The sequence below is a fragment of the Erithacus rubecula genome (assembly GCF_903797595.1).
Source record: "Erithacus rubecula genome assembly, chromosome: 5".
In the NCBI taxonomy this organism is placed as follows: domain Eukaryota; kingdom Metazoa; phylum Chordata; class Aves; order Passeriformes; family Muscicapidae; genus Erithacus; species Erithacus rubecula.
In genome coordinates this window covers 23,609,723-23,628,586 of record NC_136687.1, presented here as the reverse complement: position 1 = coordinate 23,628,586, position 18,864 = coordinate 23,609,723, and the positions used below count along the sequence as shown (strand labels likewise).

Sequence of the window (18,864 nt, the reverse complement as noted above, 5' to 3'; positions counted from 1 at the left end):
CCTTTGGAAATCAATGCTCTTTTTCTGAAAAAATGCATTAATTTGTAATGGCTGGTAGTATCAGCTGGTAATCAGTAGGCAATCTCCCTGATCTCATAAAGACAACTCCTACATTTCACCGATCTTGAAATAGGAATATGTTTTTTGATACTAGTCTGAATCATCACTTTAATGAAAGAAACCTAAAATCCTTCCCTTAGCTGCTGCTTTCCACTGTGAGTGGCCAGGTGCAATTTTTTCTCCTACAATGATGAGGTAATTTGGAAAATGCTTGTGAAGAGATGTAAAATAGGTAGACTATGCTGGAGACATAAATGGAAAATTTAGCACTAAATTCTGTGAATATACATGATAGTCACTTGATCATTCTTCTGAGTTTTGTTTACGTGCATCTATTTCTCTCGTAAGTTATGTAAATGTGGCATTTAATTGCCATTCCTGTTTGTACATATGAAACTTTCAACCTCCTGCTTTGCAACTAAATCAAGGTTAATTAGCCTACCCTAAAGTTCAAATACCCTGGTTAGTGTGAGGTTCACTAGCTATCAAGTACTACTAAATAATGATCCCATCAAGAAAATTTGTAATATTACAACGTGAAAGCAGCAGAATTTTCTGAATGTTTTGTTCACAAGAACTTACATGTTAACGAGCACAGACTTATGTCTGACAAGGACCTCTAAAGGAAATGGAATCATATTAAATTCAGAGATATGCTTTTGATGTCTCTTTTGCTGTATTTCAGATAAATTAAAAAGCCTGTGCATACTGCTTTGACTATTCCAACAACCTGAATTTTGAAGCAATTGGCCTGAATTTCTGCAATTGTTTTCGTTTTTGCTATTTGCTTATTGTGTACCACATAATTGGTTTTCATTTCTTTGTAAAACTGATGTCTTTTATGTAACAAAGTTCACTTGTGAACTGACTAGTTTTGAACATGCTAGAGGAATATGCCCATTATCTTACAGAGGAAAGTTTCATATTACTTTCATTTGTGGGAATGTGTATACAAAGACAGTATTTGGAGAGGCTTGTTTTTGGAGTAAAATGATGTTTTGCCCCCTGCAACAGCCAACAATATGAATTCTACCATGGTTTAAGATTCTAACCTAAAACATGTCTCATATACAAAAAATGTGCCATTTTATAAGTGGATCACACATGAAGAAAAAGAAATTTCTCAACATTTTCCCACTACTTTAAAAACATACTTGTCAGAGATACTCATGCAATGATGAGTATCAGAATTACTACCATGATAAAGATTTTAATCTTTTTTTTGATCCTAAGGATTTTATTTTGTCTGAATTCATTTTCTTTCATTTTTTCTTCCAAATTCCTCTCTTACAGGATAGTCTATTTTTTCCATTTTAGCCTTTTACAATGTGAATATAAAAATATTCATTTATCATAGGAATAACTGTCTACTGATTACTGAAATTACTAGTATGAAAGGCTGTTCATTTACATAATTTGTTTTTTATCAGATTTGATATAAGGTGTTTTAGAAGATGATGGAAGAAGTAACCAAAAGAGAAATGATGAGTCAAGCTTAACTAATTTGGAATGAATCCATAAGAAACATGACCTCCTTCCATAGAGAAGAAAGGCAATTTATTTGCTACTCAGTTAATCCTTTCCTGTTGAAAGCATCATGAAAATTCACATTTCTCCTCTCCATTACTGACACAACGTGGACCTTTAAAACATGAGGGTTACTTCACCATATTTTTTCAGTTTCCTAAGATTATGATATACTTTTCAGCTCATTCTAGGTAGCATGTCTGCCTTGTTTCTTTTTTTTCTCTCCTGAAGGCAAGTCTAAAGCCTACAATCTGTTAGATGTTTTAAAGTTCAGTTTTCTTATATGAGTCTTGTACTTTTCACAGACATTGGAAGATGCTGCATAAAAAGGGTGCCTTGTAGCAGTTATTTTCCACTGGAACAAGAATCTGCATCAATGTACAGAATTCAAGAGAATGAGGTTGTCATGTCAAATGTTCCTAACTCACTTTTCTTCACTGCATTCAATATATTTCAGCAGTCATTGTTAGCTGCAGTGGTTTGGTTTATTTAGTGAATATTTCACATAAATTCCCTTGAATATGGAAGTAGAAATAATTTCTGTTAGTTTTGCTGTAAGTCAAGTTTATGTGATGCATGCTTAGACACCTAGTCCTTCCTGCTTCTTATATCTTCCTAATTCCAGCTTCATCTTAATGAGAAACTTTATTATGTGTAAATACAATGGAGTCCACAACCTGGCACACAGCTGAGTTCCAGGTGACACTGAACAAACAAGTACTCATCTCCAGAGCTCTAATGGGCAGGAGCCTGAAGTTTTGCCTCCTTGTGTCCTGTTGTCACTGATACAACCTATGTTGAGCAGATGTTCTCTGCTGTACCCTCACTGGACCTGGTATATCAGACATCCCAGCCAGAGGACTTGTTGAAAGCCGTGGATTTAATTTACCCAAATCCGTAAGTTTTCTCTGGCAGGAAGATGTGAACTGTGGAAATAATGGATCAGCACAACTTTTTTGCAGAATCAGCTGGTGGTGAAATCCATTTGTGGTGTGAAAAGCAGGGTGAGCAACAAGGTCCCCATGGCCCTCAGGCAGGTCTGTGCAGCTCTGCTGTTGACAGTGGACACACCAGGACACCTGGGAGCTCTTGGGAGCTCTTGGAAGGTGTGTTGTAGGGTGACTTTGTGAAAAGTCCTTGGTACAGGGGCATGACCACAGACTGTTTCTGTAACCTTCTAGATCACCTCACCTAATCATGGTGAGGGCAGTGGATTCAGGCTTGGAGCTCGTGTTTATGAGAAGACTTGAGTATTTTCATGATTTCAGCAGCAGAAAATACAAAAACATATTTATATTCGATGAACACCATAAATAATGGAAGCAGATTATTTGAACTGAACAGTTTTGTGGTTTTCCTATAGGAAGTGAATCAATGTTTTCATGTTTTTAGGTTCTCATATGGCAATTGAGGAATCCCAATGGCATCTTTGTTTCATAACATTTCAGAACTTTTGTAAGAATCCTTACTTTTCTTTGGCAACACATAAACAAAAACAAATTACTTGGTGAATAACATTTTCTTTTGGCTTATGTAACTAGACTTTGTCTTAAATAATAATGTTTAAAATAAAGTAACAAATGTCGGCATTTTTTTTTCCTCTTCATGTATTTTTCCTGCTTTGACATTTCCCACATTTCCTCTTCTGTCTAGCTGGATTCAATTAATAAAAACGTGCCCAAGACATCTATCTCTACATCATGTTTTTTTTTACCTTTCTGAGTTTATATCAAGCTATTTCTTGGTGTCCTTTTTCAGGGATTTGTTAGTCAGCTGTCTGACAGTCACAGAAATTGCATGGGAATTTCTTCTTCACTTTGATCCCAACAAATGCTAGTGTGATGCTGGGTGAGAAATGCTTTCTGAAACTCAGACAGGAATACACATTTCTCCTAGAAGGTCATAACTTTAAAACCATCTTGTGTTGACATTGGTCAATACAGAAGTAGCTGGGGTTTTTTTTGTTTTTTTTTTTTTCACATTGAAGCCTAAGAGTATAATTACACTTGCCATGGTGAACCGTTCTTTTCTGTTCAGTACTTATCAGCTTGCTTTACTGTTTTTAGTTTGCATTTAATTATCATCAGCCTCTGCTGTTCTGATGAGTAGGACAAACTGCATCTCCAACTTCATGGCAGGAGAGTTCTGTGTTTTTGTTTTCCTGTCTCATATATCATTGGCAACCCACCAAGGAAAGACTATTTTTGTTCACTTGTTTGTCCACTGTATGTAGACCACAAAAAATCTGATTAAAATCCTATGTCTGTGTAGGTAGAGGAAGGAGGCTTGAACTAGAAAAGAGTTTTGTAGACACCTGATATGAAGCATCCATGTAAACAGACAAGTAAAAAGAAGCTCTGCTACAACTGTTTGAGAATAATACTACTGCCTCTGTATGAGATTCAGCAAATTAGCACTACATGTAGGTTCTGGCCCAGGAACTAGCATGGAAGGACTAGTTTATAAGGAAACTTATAATATGGACAAGAACAGGAAAAATGTTTTATGCCTTCCTGCCTGTAGTAGTGATACAGACTATGTGGTCCTTTGTGGGAAACCAAGATGTAGATGCATCAGAACCTTGTGTTAGCACATGGTTCATTTCATCATGAACAGACACATCACTTCATGAACACGTCTGCCAGAAGGAAAACTAGACATGTCAAATATTTCATTAGTGAGTTTCAATGAGCATTAATTGATTTAGGGCATGTTTCTCTTAACTAAGTGCTGGGTTTATTCTTGTGCTGACTTAACTCTCAGTAGTTTACTTGAAAGTATAAACATCAACCTTTGAATAAACAAGTATACAAAAAAGAAGGAGTTTAGAAAGGATGAGCTTTAGAACCAGATCACAAAGTCTAAAGGACTACATGGCACTGTAGGACTTTTACAAAAGCCTTAATGTAAAATAGGTCACCTGTCCCGCTGAGTGGTGACATGTTAAAACAACTGCTCTGCAAATGAACTCTGCTCTGTGCTAAAGAGCCACCTACAGAGATTTGAGTCAAAACCCTGTGATAAACAACTTTGAAATGGACTCATAACCATTGTGTCACAGAAATGGGAACATAATTTAAAAAAAAAAAAAAAGCTCAAAAATTAAATTGGCACACATGTGAATGAATACAATTAATTTCTTTGTTTTACAGACTATGACATTACTAATCCTTTGATTAGCATTTTTAGTATAGATTGCCAGCCCAGTTATACTGAGGATATCATTTCTTTCTCCAGAGGACAGTTTTCTGAGAAAAACCTCCTGGGCAATCCCTTTACAAATCTGACATGTGATGCTAACAGTCTTTTTTTTGGGACAAACTCTTCAAGGCTTCTGTGGTTTGGAAGGGGAAAAGCTGAAAAACAATCCCTAAAAAATGTCCCGATGGAGTTTTGTTTTGTTTAAGTATCTTTTCTTTGACACACTTTGGAGGGCATTTTACTAAGTTCTCAACTATTTCTGCCTTAACTTCCATGACCATCAACAGGTCTACAGTTACATTCTACAACTACACCCAGGACCTTAAAAGCCAGGCACAAGCCTCAGATATGTGTCACATTCTGAAACACTCCCAAAGAGTAGGTCTGTGGGTTCCAGCATTTTTTTGAAAAATCAGGTCACTTATCTGAAGATGGAACTAAGAATCTGGAAACAAGGAGAAATGAAAATCATTCTAGCCCCAGAATGCTGTCAGAATTTTAAAAATATGGTTATTGGCAGCTATATCCACTATGCCATGCTTTACTGTTCTAATTTTTATGTGCTATTTAGCCAATATTTACTATTTTACCTATTTACAACATTCAGTGGCTTGTTTTATAAACCGTAATAAGTAAGGCACAGTACAGATTTATTGCTGCTAAAATATGTCATGATAATGCTCCAATCTACTGTACAAATGACAAGTAAGGCTCATTCATCCACCATTTTCTACTATAACCAGTTTCAGAAATTTATTATTTTTTATTCTTTTAATAACCTTCAGAAGTCATCTATGTGTAGCATCTTCAGGCACTGAAAATACAGACTTTCAAGCTATAAGCTAAACTGAAGGAAGGAGAAAAATAAGGTTGGGGGAATGGGGAGAGCTTAACAGACTATTCAAAACCAGCTCCAATTCACAATTAACAAACAATTCTGAATGTCTTCTTGCAAAGTAATCAATATCAAGAAATGTAACATTAACAGCACTTGGGTAAGAAAGATTGTGGTGAGTTTACACTGAACATTTTTCTTGTTTTTTCTTGGTCCTACCTTCTCTGTGCCTCAGCTCACTCACCTGTAAATAATAAATATTGGCTATTTCACAGCGATGTTCTGAGACTTAATTAATTAGATTCATTAAAGGACTGTAGTTATTATATTGTGATATAGCAAATGTCACTTTAATTGGTATGAAATGTCTAAACAGCCATACATGGGAAGAGATATGTCTCTTGAAGGCTACTTTACCTTTTTAATTAGAAAAGCAGAAAGGAAGAGAAATGAAAAATAAATCAGTATAATGTCTCTTTGCTGCTAGTTTTGTAAGACTTGTTCAGATTGGGAATGTGTAGACCTTGGGAAATAGAGACAAAACAAAAGACAACATAGTGTCTCCAGCCTAGAAAGAGGCTAGAACTCAACTACTGAAGGCATCCTTTTAATCTACCACTTACTACATATATAGCAGATGAATCCTTTGGAAAGCTATAGCTCTGGTACTACAAATACTGTCTTTGTCCTGACTATATTTTTTGAGACCTTTTTTTGATGCAGAACCAAGGCAAAGTGTATTTGCCATTGCCTGGGGAACTGCAAGCTCCTCTGAAGGCTTTTAGTACATTTCTGCTTGAGATTTTGGTAGACTTGCAGTCCCAAACGATTTTTGGATTGCTTAGGAGGGAAATTGCCTTTCATCCTTTCAAGTAGTTTGGATATAGCAGCTACTCTCAACTTAATTAGTATTTATTACTTAAAACACTCCCTGCAGCTACCCTAGAGGAGAAAATTAACATTTGGCTAAGAAATTTGCAATTCTTTGATGCAAATCACAGATGGAAATATATATATATCTATACACTTCCATGCACACACATATATACACACACATTTGAGGAAATGTAAATTCCTGCCTCTGGGGAGGAACACCACCATTCACTGGTATATACTGGTGGACACTCACCTGGACAGCAGCCTGAATGTGAGCCAGAAATGTGCCCTTGTTGCAAAAAAGGTTAATGGTACCTTGGGCTGTGTTTGTCAGACAACATGCTGCCAGCATGTTGGTGAAGGTGATAATTTTTCCACTCAGCCCTGTCAAGACCAAAGCTGGATATTGTTTCTGGTTCTGGGCTCCTCAGAACAAAACACACATGGAGCCACTGGAGAGAGGTCAGTTAAAGGGCCACAAGGGTGATTAAGGGACAGGAGCACCTCGTCTATGAGGGAAGGCTGTGAGAGCTGGGACTGTTTAGCCTGGAGAAGAGAAAGGTCAGGGGCTATCTCATTCATTCAATGCCTGAAGGGATTGTGCAAAGAGGACAGAACCAGGTTATTTCCAGTGGTGCCCAGTGACAGGACAATAGTGAGAAAGGACAAACTGAAACACAGGAAGTTTCTCCTGAATTTCAGGAAACATGCTTTTCACTGTGGGGAGTGCCTGAGCACTGGTACAACTTACCAAGAGAGGTCATGGACTCTCAATTCTTGGAGATGTTCAAAAGCTGTCCTGCACAACACACAGTGGTCCTGATAGAGCAGAGGGGTTGGACCAAATTACCTGTAGGGGTGCCTTCCAACCTCAAAAATTTTGTGATTTCTACCAATGTCAAGTTTATGAAGTTTGTAGTTTTTAGGTGTTTTACATCCTGGATGTTTATGCAGCTGCAGTGTGTACTGAGGAGTGTTTGGACTTAGGCAATCACCCTTCACCAATACACATTTATTCAGTAGATTGAAATGTTTACTGAGATCATGCAAAAGGTGAATTAGACTCAAATGGGTTTATCTAAGCTGTAGTGCTTCACACATTCTGCTAGAACATTGCATGCTGCATTAGCTGCTTTCTGCCTTATTACTCTATAAAGTTCTAAATGTTTTGTGAGAGAATTGGCTTTCCACATCTGATAGCTCTGCTGCAGCAGTTAGTGTTAATGGGTGAACTAACAACCAGTTTTAAAGAGAGGGGATAAAGTAGAAACATCTCATGAACAGTAATATACATTTTCCCTTAGTCACAGCATGCTAGAAAGTGAGGAATGCAGGCAAATGAACAAATATGTGATGTGCTCTGGGGATTTTGAGCTTACACGTGGTATTAATACCATGATATTAACACACGGTATCTACTATAAGCAAGGGAAATTTTCAGATATCCACTACTTAGAAAAAAAAAAAATCTTGTAAACCTTTTTTTTGCAAGTGTTTTGGTTGTTTAACTTCTCATTGAAATTTTTGGGTACCTGACTTGTCTCCTGCTTCCCACTTTTGCACTTGATGAACACTTTCATTCAAAAGTTCTATTGCAGAGACATTCTCTGAAGGGGAACACTGGGCATGTGGTGAGCTCAACTAGCTAAAACACTACCTAGAGTCCCAGATGTTTAGCTTTGACATCTATATATAGTTTCTGTGGCTCAGGTAGAATGATGGTAATCTGCATTTTCCTTTTGTTTCTGATGTCGATGTCTGTTGAAAATTATGTTGTTGTGCCATACAACACAGGCAGTTAAAAAACAAACATTCATGTATGAGTCTAGGAAGCCTTTGGATGATCCATTCTGGAGTGGATGTGATATAGAGACAAGCAGCTCCAAACAGAAGTATGATATGAACTAAACTCACTCCTCATACTGAAAGGGAGCTTAATTACATTATTATATTTACTATAAAACTGCAGACACACATTTATCTCAAGCCAGTTTAAAAATAATAAAATGACAGAATTTTTTTTCACATGGAATACATTCATACACATGGCACCTGGTTTATACTGTGAAGTGTTGTTTTTGTGGTGCATTCTTGCAAGGTTAATGGCTAAAGATCTGTGGCAATGAAGAATTGTACTGACTAGTTTGGCATTGAGATGACTATAAGGAAGAATAAATCTAGTTCTAATCAGGTAACATATCAAAATTATTGTTCTTTATAATTTGTTGTGTTATGAAGAGGGAAGTTTTGAGAAACCAGTAGTAGTCACTGAAGAAGACTTTAATGCACAACATTTAGCCAACAGTAGCAAATTAGGGCTCTCAGATTTGAAATGTCTGCAAAATTATTTACAAAAGAGAAATGGAGAGTTGCACAGTTCAGCCTGCAGCTGTGATAAGTGAAATCTCTGGTTACAAAGGAATAATTTCAAGAATAATATTCCAAATAGCTCACAGCTGAACCTAGAGAATGGCAGCTGACAGCAGCCCATGTAACACAATGATGAAAAAAGGGCACTATGGCAGCAGAGAGAATCAGAGGAAATCTACAGCTGTGTAGATTTCAAATATGTATGAAAAGTCTCTGTTTTCTTTGAACTCTTCCTTTTGTGTTCAATATCACTCCTAAAAAAAAAAAAATAAAAATCTGTTGAGTATTTTTTCTGCTTTTTTAAGAAAAAGGAACAGATTCAAATATACACAGGTGACAGGAGATTTCTAAACTACACGGCAACAATTTCTAGAAAATACTGTGTTTCCTTGAGGAGGAAAAGGTGTGGTTGGCGTGCTGTAGACAGCCCACCAAGGTGTTGCACACTGGAATGGGGGAATGTGTTGTAGTGGCACAATAATGGGGTGAAGGTATACCCCAGTATGCCCTGAAAGACTGAGTGTGACACAAAAGATGCAACATCTAAGGAAGCAACATTTGGTAAGTTGCAAACTCAGGTGTACTCTGAAGAACTGGAAACGTACTAGGGCAAAGAGACTATTTCTGAAAGTATTACATCCTGGGAAAGATGCTGAAATTAGTTGTATTGTGCACTGAAAAGGGAATTTGCAGGCAGTAAGGGGCTCAAGTCAGCATCAAGATCCATTTTGTGCCTGAAAAAATTGAACTTAACAAAAAATTTCAGGAAAATTTTATGGTCTAGTAGTGGTCAGATGTGCCATTGCCTTTTACTTCATACACTAAGTGCCTACATTATGAAGAAATTTTAATGAACTAGGTCCCCATACAGCAAACATCATTGGCAGTAGGATGTGATGAATTATCCAAGCAGAATAATCCTGGCAGAGTTGTGAGGATCTGCCTTCAGAGCCACACTGTGTGTCCTGGGTGGAGAAGAGCTTCTGTCAAGGGCACACTGTGCAGCCTAGCTTGAAGTCATGGCACCTAGTGACTGTGAAGCTCTAACCTTGGTGAAAAAGCAGGTCTCTGCCCTACTTGGGAAGTGTCTATAACATCAGTGAGGAGGGTTTCAGATGCACTTGAATTGTGACACTGTTGGAAAGGGTGTAAGGCAACCTTAAAAACTCTTGTTTGCCTTCAGAGTCTCTAACACGGAGCCATTGCTTCTGGATAGTACAAAGAATGCTTAGGGCAATACACTGAAAAATAAGAAAGCCAGCAGAAGAATATGATGATTACTTCCAAAAAGCTGTTTTTGAGAATATTTGGCTTCTGGCTGAACAGAATCTATTAAGCTAATAACTCTTCTCCTCCCTGGAACTGATCTCAATTGCCAGAAGCAGGACACCACTGTGGGACACTTTGGGATCACTTCAAGTATCAATTGGAATTGCTCCTCTTATAATGGATCTGACCAAAGATACATGGCCTTTGAGAGCTCTATGCATAGCAAAGTGAGTTTGTTTCTTTTTTTTGGGCTCTTGCAGCCAGGTTTTCATGGCTTTTTCCTGCACTGCTGGGGAGTAAAGCATCACAGTGAATAGATGGGGCAGCTAAGCTGTTCTTTTAGAGTCCTTGTGCTCACCTCAGACCTGAGACCCCAGGGAGCTGCTGTACCAGCTCACTCCTCAGAGAGTGACTTCTAAGATTTGAATTTCTAATTCTAGATGACAATGATCTATAATATATTGTTCACTCTGCTTTTAAAAAAACAACAGGAAGGACAAAATGCCACAGTGAAATGAAGCAAGGGAATGGCAAAGCCACATTAACATGCTTGGAAGAAAACAAAGCCCAAGCAAAGCCCCTGTTAGTTTCAGAGTTCCTTGGCTGTCACACTCAATCATACAAATCCCAGTGTTGGTATGTCTGCAGCAGATGTGTTTTATTATTTACGATGGGCTGTGGGGAACTTGCCTTTTAGTTGGATATGTTTTGGAGCTACCACCTTTGTTCCCCTAGGCTGTTTCAGGTCTTCTGAGAGTCCTGGTACAGAGCTAGTTTCTTCTCAGATATTCTTAAACTTCAAAAGTTACTTGTATGTGTTGCTGGAATACTTTTTTCTTTTTAATAGACACCATACTGAATGTATACTTTGAACGCAATATTGTATGTCATATATTCTCTTAATAAAATCAGGCAGAGGAGTGACCTTTCTTCTGTAAAATTTCCTAATTGGTCTGTGAGAAAAAGTGAGCACTGAGGACCAGGCAGTAATTTCCCAGAAACACAAAGATATGAAGAGCTGTGTTTGGTGTGTGATGAATTAGGCAGACTTTTAAAAGGTTGGCAAAGGAAACATTCTGTAAATTAGACAGATCATCTCAGATCTACTTTTATTTAAAAATCTGTATACACACTAATTTTGAGCAAGGACAAGGGGATGCAGCACAGCATCATGACAACAGATGATCAGCACTCAGCAGTTGTGAGGACAAGACACAGTTACCTAGCAACTTGTCAGAGCTGTCTTTTATAAATCCATCCTGTCATGGATGTCATATATACACCACAGTTGGTCTTCACAGATTTTGCACTACTTAGTACTGTGAAATATATCTTCTGAGCAGTAGCATCCTTGGCAGGTATTAAATCATGCTAGTCCAGCTTTTTCTTGCCCTACCTGCTCCCACAGCAAGGTGAGGGCTGTGGATTTGTGTTTTGCATAAGTTACTCCTACTTTCTTTCTGGTACAGCTGTGAATGATCTGAGCTCTGCATCTCCTGCAGCAGAAGGTTACTATGATCTGTAATTCTTTCTGAGGTGAAGAACCCTTACTCTGTCTCAGTATTAAAATATGAAATGAATAAGTGGAGATATTCTCAATTTTGACAAGTGCTTTACTATACCTCTATACAGATCTCAGAAGATTACTTGATTCTGGATAGACATTTTGGATGTTACAACATTTTACAGATATTCAGCAAGACTGATTTAAGGCCTTAACTTTTCTTTCTAATCTTTGCCTACTAATCACATTTATTTTGAGATAATGCAAGGATACCATTGTTTCCAATAGCATTTGGAGTGGGAATTTGGAAATTCCAATCTTGGTTTAATGTTTTACTTCTTGCAGTATTTTGATGTGTATGCTGTAATACTGTAAAAAGGGATTTGGACAGATTATCCTAAATATTACACAGTAAAAATACTGGGCTGATTTCTGCATTACCCTTTTAAATTACTTTCCACCCTTTGTAATAAGCAGAGGGAGTGCAACATCTCTTGCTTCAATAATTGTCTCTAATTTAATGTGTTATGAACTGGACTATTTCACTTGGATTCTGTTACAGTACAAAAAGTTCAACAAGCTGAGCTTTCTCTATGGCTCTTAGAAGCTGATGAACATCACATCTCAAAAAAAAAATTACATGAAAAAATAATTTAATGTTTTGAAGTGGCAAAATGCAGTATTAAAATATTGTGGCTTGCGACTTCCCCATGGTTATTTTAAGTGACTTCATATTAAGTTGTAAGGTATCAGAGACACTGAGAGGACTGACTTCCCATTCTGGCTTTATTTTGTGTGTTTTCAGCACTCTTTCTATGGAAGAAAATATCACTGGAAACTGTCACTATCTATAACAACTTTATAAAGAAATTTTAAGATAGAAGCCTGTCAAAATTATGATGAATTCAACCTTAAACATGTTTAGTGACAAATTTTTTGGGTTTGGGGGTTTTTTGTGTTTTATTTTGTTGTTGTTGGGTTTCAGGATTTTTTTTGGCTTTTCTGTCTTTAATACAAAATGGAATGACTGCAATGACAGAAAAGATTTGGCGCTCTTTTGCTTTACCTATCTTGTATTTGTGCCAAGATCTTGATAAACTCAAAAAAATAGCCTGAAGAAAGTGTGATGGGATTCAGTTAATGACATGTTCACATGTTAAAATTCTATACTCAACAGTAATACTGTGTACAGTACACCCATCCTGTGTGTGTATATATATATATATATGTATACTCAATGTGTATATATACAGGACAGGGAATAAGAAGCAGCTCTGAGCAAAATGATCTGTAGCTTACAAAATGAACGTGGACTACGGTCAAGCTGTTGCAGAAGGAAAAGTGACATATGCTCTAGTGGGATGTGTAAAGAGAAGGAGAATCTGCAACAGCTTGTATTTAACACAGTAGAGAGAAGACATATAGGACACAAGATATATCAGTCTTCAAATACTTGAAAGACTACTGGTGACTTGACCTGTTGCTGTCTTTTTGACCTGCTAAGTCAAGACAGGATGGGCTTAGAATACAACGAAGTAGATGTCAGCAAGGGGAAAACTTTCTAATACTGAGGATACATTTCACATCACTTACTTCAGGGTGTTACAGGGAATCAGTCACTGTCAGTTTCTAAGTACCTATTACCCACGTGTTGTGCAGGTACTATAGCATCACAAACACTTGCAGCATTCAAAGAAATGGATTGTGGAACCTTCTCAGACTTCTCTGGAATTATGCCAATATGCCTAACTGCATTATTTCATTATCAGTATTTGGTAAGAGGCAGGACACATGGTGACATAGTTTTGAAGTACATTAATTTATTTTACAATTACTCAAATACCTATTTATGCCAATTCCTAACATCTCAGTAGCAAATGTTAATAGCATCTCAAGAAAGTGTCCTAAATACACATAGAATTATCTCTATGATACAAATTATCCTGTTACCAGAACTGCAGGTCATCTTCAGCTGAAGTCTTATTTTTTAGGTTCCCTACACCACCAAAACCTTTATTCTCTTGTAATTGTGGAAAACTTCCTACAGACAACTTCTTCAACCCCCTTTAACATGACATACAGTCTTTCAATCTGATGATGATAGGTGGTAAGCTGTAATCAGGACCACCTTTTCTAATTCATGAGCTCAGGACTATGGGCACCATGTGGGAAGAAGAAGAAAAAGTTTTTTCACACCAGCTGGATTTCTACAATTATAGATTTTTGTTTAGGCTCACTTGCTTCCTTTATCAAAGTATTGAGACTTGTAACTTGGATAATGAAGTCTTTTGAGTCAGAGCTACCACCTACTGTTTGATTAACATCTTGCACATGAGTTTTCCCTCCATGCAAAGATGTCTGTGTCTCTCTCTGGTACTTGCTCTCATGCCCTTCAAAAGCTCAAAGTGCCTAAGGCAGTGGATCAACTTAATAACTGGAATGATTTCAGGCCAAACCCTTGGCAGGGTATGTGAATAGAGCACTCATTCTGGAAATGGCTCTAAACAGCAGAGCTTGATTATTTGATTAGTGACTGATTTCCAGTTAAACATTTAATAAATCTTACCTATTATGGTATGCTATGCCCAATATGTGGCATATGAAACTGGACATCTTTAAAGCTGCCCACTGTGCTGTTCAGCACATTGGCCAGCCAGCCAGAGTGCAAATGAAGAAAGCTGCCAAGCCCTGTGTGAGGATTGGGCATCACAGGGGGAAAAAAAGGAGGGCATGGTAGAAAAAAAAAAAAAAAAGTGAAGGGGTAGTAGTAGAAATTATGGAAGAGAAAGGAAGTGTTTTAGGACCTAGGGGAGGGGGCTACAGACACTACTTATCAGTAGGTATGGAACCTACTTGTTCCAAGGTGATTACTCATAATTTACCATCTGATTTTAATGTATTTTTTTCCCCACTGCATTATATATCAGCTCAACATGAAAACAGAGGCTGGAATCAAGACAAAAATTTTGCAACCAGTTAGTTGCTGTGCAGAGTGAACTGAAAAAAAGCTAAGGGATAGAGCACAATATAAGACCACCTCAGGGAAGCTGCTCTCATTCACAGATTAATTAATTGGAAATACTACTTTTGGCCCTGTGAACTATGCTGAAAGATGGTAAAAATTTTAAAAAATCTTTCAGAAACACTAGTCATTGAGCAACCAGAGAATCTTGAGAGGAAAAGGATCAGAACCTGTCAGAAGTACAGACTAAAAGATTTTTGGGATACTCTTACTCCTAGCAAAATCCATTATGAAGTACTTGGTAACATAAAAGAAGACAAATTTAGAAAAAATGGTATGTTTCTAACATGGAACTTCTCCTATTGCTCTTTTCTAGCAAATGCTTAATTCATTACCAAACTATCTCAAAAAAAGTCCTTGTGGTAACACATCTGCACACAGTCTATTTGCTCCAGATAGGAACTGAACTCAGGGAACCTTTCTTTTTTAAGCAAAAATGAACATACCCTCCTGTTTTGAAGGCTTATCAACAAAAAAAAAAAAACAAAAACCAAACCTAAGTGCTGCTGATTGTAACATTAGCACTTAAACTAGTACAGAGAACAGTAAGGTGCAACATCTTTTTCCTATCAAATGTAACTTGATTAGTATAGTTATTTTTATGTTTTTATGTTTATTTGACATACTTTTTTTTACAAAAAGTTACATAGTTTCTGCCTTTTTATAATTTGCTATTATGAGTCTCTTAACTGCCACCATGCCTTCAAATTTCAGCCCCATACGCCTTGGATGATGAAGTTTTCTTCATCTGAAAGTAATTTTAATTTGAAATGCACACAGAAAAACAGTATCTTATTTTTTTATCTCAGTAGTGCAAGTCTGACAGGATCAGATGCCCCTAAGACCTAGTGCTTCTATGATTTAATTACACAAATTAAATCTCCAAACTAAGCCTGACAACATCTGAAATTACTGTGATTTGTTCCACCTTCCCAGCTCCATTTCCATGCTTGAGAAATCAAGTGCATAGGCAGGAGAAGCATTACTGTGCTCCCTGTTCGTTCTCTGGCTGCAGAATTGGGACCAAAGGGACTTGAAGTCATGGCATGAGATGTCTCCTCTCAGCTCAGGGACGGGGCTCACAAGGCTGTAGTTTCAAGAAGCACTGCATGTAAAAAGGAGGCATAAAATTAGCTGCAATAAATAACATTATTTCTTTGCAGGAGGCTTTAATTGCTTCATACTCTTATGTAACTGGGACCACTGAGAGTGTGGGTGGGTGTTTAAATGCACATCAGTGTGTTTCGGTCACGCCATTTCCAGATGGCAAATATGGAACTGGAGAGTTTCTCCAAAAAGAGCTTTGCTACAGCCACTCACTGCCTCAGACTGGGAATGGAGAAAAATATCATTGACATTTGCAATTGATTCAATTACCCTGGCTTATTGACATATTTTATTGCTGATTCTTGATTTTTCACCCTGCTCACTATGTCATGTAAATCGTCCCCCTCATTTAATAAATCATTTTTTCTCATTATATGACATATTATTTCACTTTACAGTAGAATATTTCTCATCATACCTTTGACAGATGTTTTATATATCTTAAAATGACAATAAATTGACTTTTGCTGGGCAAACATTTCTTTCTCTACAACAGTAAAAATGAGCTTAGATTATTATTTGGACCAGATTCCCAACACCTATGGGGCTGTGCTTTGACGTGAAAATTTCTATCTTGGTAGAACACAAACAAGGCTCACAGTAGGTGTGAAGTTTAGTTTATACATTTTAGGCCTTCATAATTGCCCTTCGAAAATCTGAAAAGGTTTTGTCAGGTAGCAGAAAAAATAAGACAGCTAATGTAAAAATCCCCTATTTTTCCATCACTTAGCTGCAGAAAATTCTCTATTTGAATTCAAGCCTAACCCTCTAGACAGATGCTGCTTTCTTGGGATTGCAGATGGAAGGATCAGTTCAGGCTCTAGGTTCTTTTGCAAATTTCTCTTCTGGAAATGGAATTAACTCTTCTAGGATGAATTTGAGAGTATTCTTGTTCCTTCACAGTTAACCCTTATACTAGCAAAAAACAGTATGAGAAGACCTCTGGAGTTAGAGGGTAGGCTATTAGAGGGTATGGAAATTCAAGCACAGAAAACTTAAGCTTATTTCATATAAGCTTGGTCCTTATCGATTCAGCACAGTGAAATCACATCTTGCAAACTGTGCTGGACGTGCAATGACAGCAAACAGATCCTCCTTGTGGCAAAGGATCTGTGTCAGGATCTGTAGCCTACTGTTGTGAAAAGTACATGCAAGATGCAGTATGAGCTGGTTCATATCCACCCATATACCCAGTGGAGTACAGGTTTCATATCAGTACAAACAAATACATTTACTGCCTTGAGGATAAGATAAAATAACTCACTAATTTTGACAAAATTCAGTTTCACAGCCACAAGAGTGTGGCTCTGCCAGGCACCATCTATCTGCATGGCTTGGAAGCAAAGGTCGAATGAGCTCTATTTCCACACTTGTGTCTGTTTGTATATTCAGTTACATCCAAAGCAGCTGCTTTCCCTGCCAATACCGAGCTCATGTACCCACATCATGCCCTGATGGAGGAATGTGAGAAGGTTGCCAGCTGCCTCTCCCTCCCACCAAAGCAGCTTTAACTGCACAGTCTTTTCCTTCTGTGTTGGCGCTGGCAAGCACAGCAGAATCAGGGCTGCAGTGCAAGAGGGAATTGCCTTCAGGGATGCATGGGGAGAGGGCACTTGAATGAGTTGTTTTGGGAGAGGGCTTGAACCTGGAGTAGAGCTGGGAGAACTACAAGATTTCCCACTTGTGTTTACCCCTACAAGTGTGTTCAGCACTTGCTTAGTTTAGATAACAGCTTATTTTGCTTGAGCCTCTGCCATCGCTAATCACAGCTTTCAGAGCTCTGTTTTAACCTGCTCTATCTGGGAACCACAAACCCGTAAGGAATAACAGTCATGTTCCCATGCACTGCACCAGCCAGTTGGGAATCATGTGGTGATGCAGTGGGAACTAGTGACTTCCTACCTCACATCCTTTTTTAGCACATGCAGTCACAAAGGAGCAGGATGCTGCATGTGCTCCACAGTCTGTAATTCCCAGTACATCCACTCATGCATAGCTGTTGGGTATGTATTTCAGTTTGAATTACACACACCATGTATTCTGATGATGAATTTGCTACAAGACTAGAGAAAGCTAACAAATTATTTATGACTAGACAGATTCCTGTTTATAATCCTTGTGGCTACTGCTGTATTGATGCTAGACATTAGTACCTTTGAGAAGGGATTTCATATTAAGAAATTTGTCATCTGAAAAATAAAGTCTGTCTGCACATTTGGTAGAGAGGAACATGAAATATCCAAATAATCTTCTAAGCAGCCTTCTTTTATCTTTCTAGGGAGGTTTTACAACTTCACTGTAGAAAATCCAGAGAAATACATTGTTTCTCTTAATACAAATTAATTTTTATTTAGCTTTTTTAATATTCTTACCTCTGCTGAAAATGTGGTCACATAAATGTTGTGTACTAAAAATTTGTAATACAGTTTCTTGCATAGACCCATATAGAATTCTATACAGGGGAAGAAGCCCCCCTTGACAGGGGAATATGTGCAGTCCTTACTCCTTGCCAAGGCAATGAAAGAAGATTTTAATTGTGAGTTTTCATACATTCCTATTTTGTAAGTTTGCTGGATTTCTGCTTAACTCCTGGGGAAAGAGAATTCCCACCAGAATTGCATATACAAACATTTTAATCTGGTGTTAGTGTGGTTTTAATATTAGGCATTTATGGAGATAGGGCAGGATCTCAGATATGTTACACCTTGTATTTTCTTACTCAAAAGCATGCAATTACTAATACAGGAGCGATTTAGGACAGCACCAGGATAACTTGGTTCAGTCCATTCCTTAAGGAGGCATGAAATTAATTACTCTAGAACACGGAAATTTTGTTTTGCACAACTGCTAAAGCCCAAAGGCCAGCCAAGTGAAAAGACAGCAATACTGTGCCTTTCCCCTCTGTGACAAACATCTGGCTTGCATGGCCACTCCATGAGCATTCAGTTAGGAAGACAACTTCTGTCTGGCTAGGTTAGGTTGAGTGAGCTGACCCCATGCTTTAACCTGTGACCCTTTTGCTGCAAGTCTCGGTACAGGAGACCTAAACTGCTTCTGAGCCATGTTTGTACCAAAAGAGAAGTGATACAGCTG

The 18,864-nt window shown here is 37.8% G+C and overlaps 1 protein-coding gene across 2 annotated transcripts in view; it reads right to left on the bottom strand.

The window, feature by feature from the left end:
• The window catches only part of GABRB1 (gamma-aminobutyric acid type A receptor subunit beta1), a gene marked incomplete at its 3' end in the record, with an annotated part of 106,606 nt that overhangs the window by 69,926 nt on the left and 17,816 nt on the right, over positions 1–18,864 (bottom strand). The window lies entirely within an intron of this gene.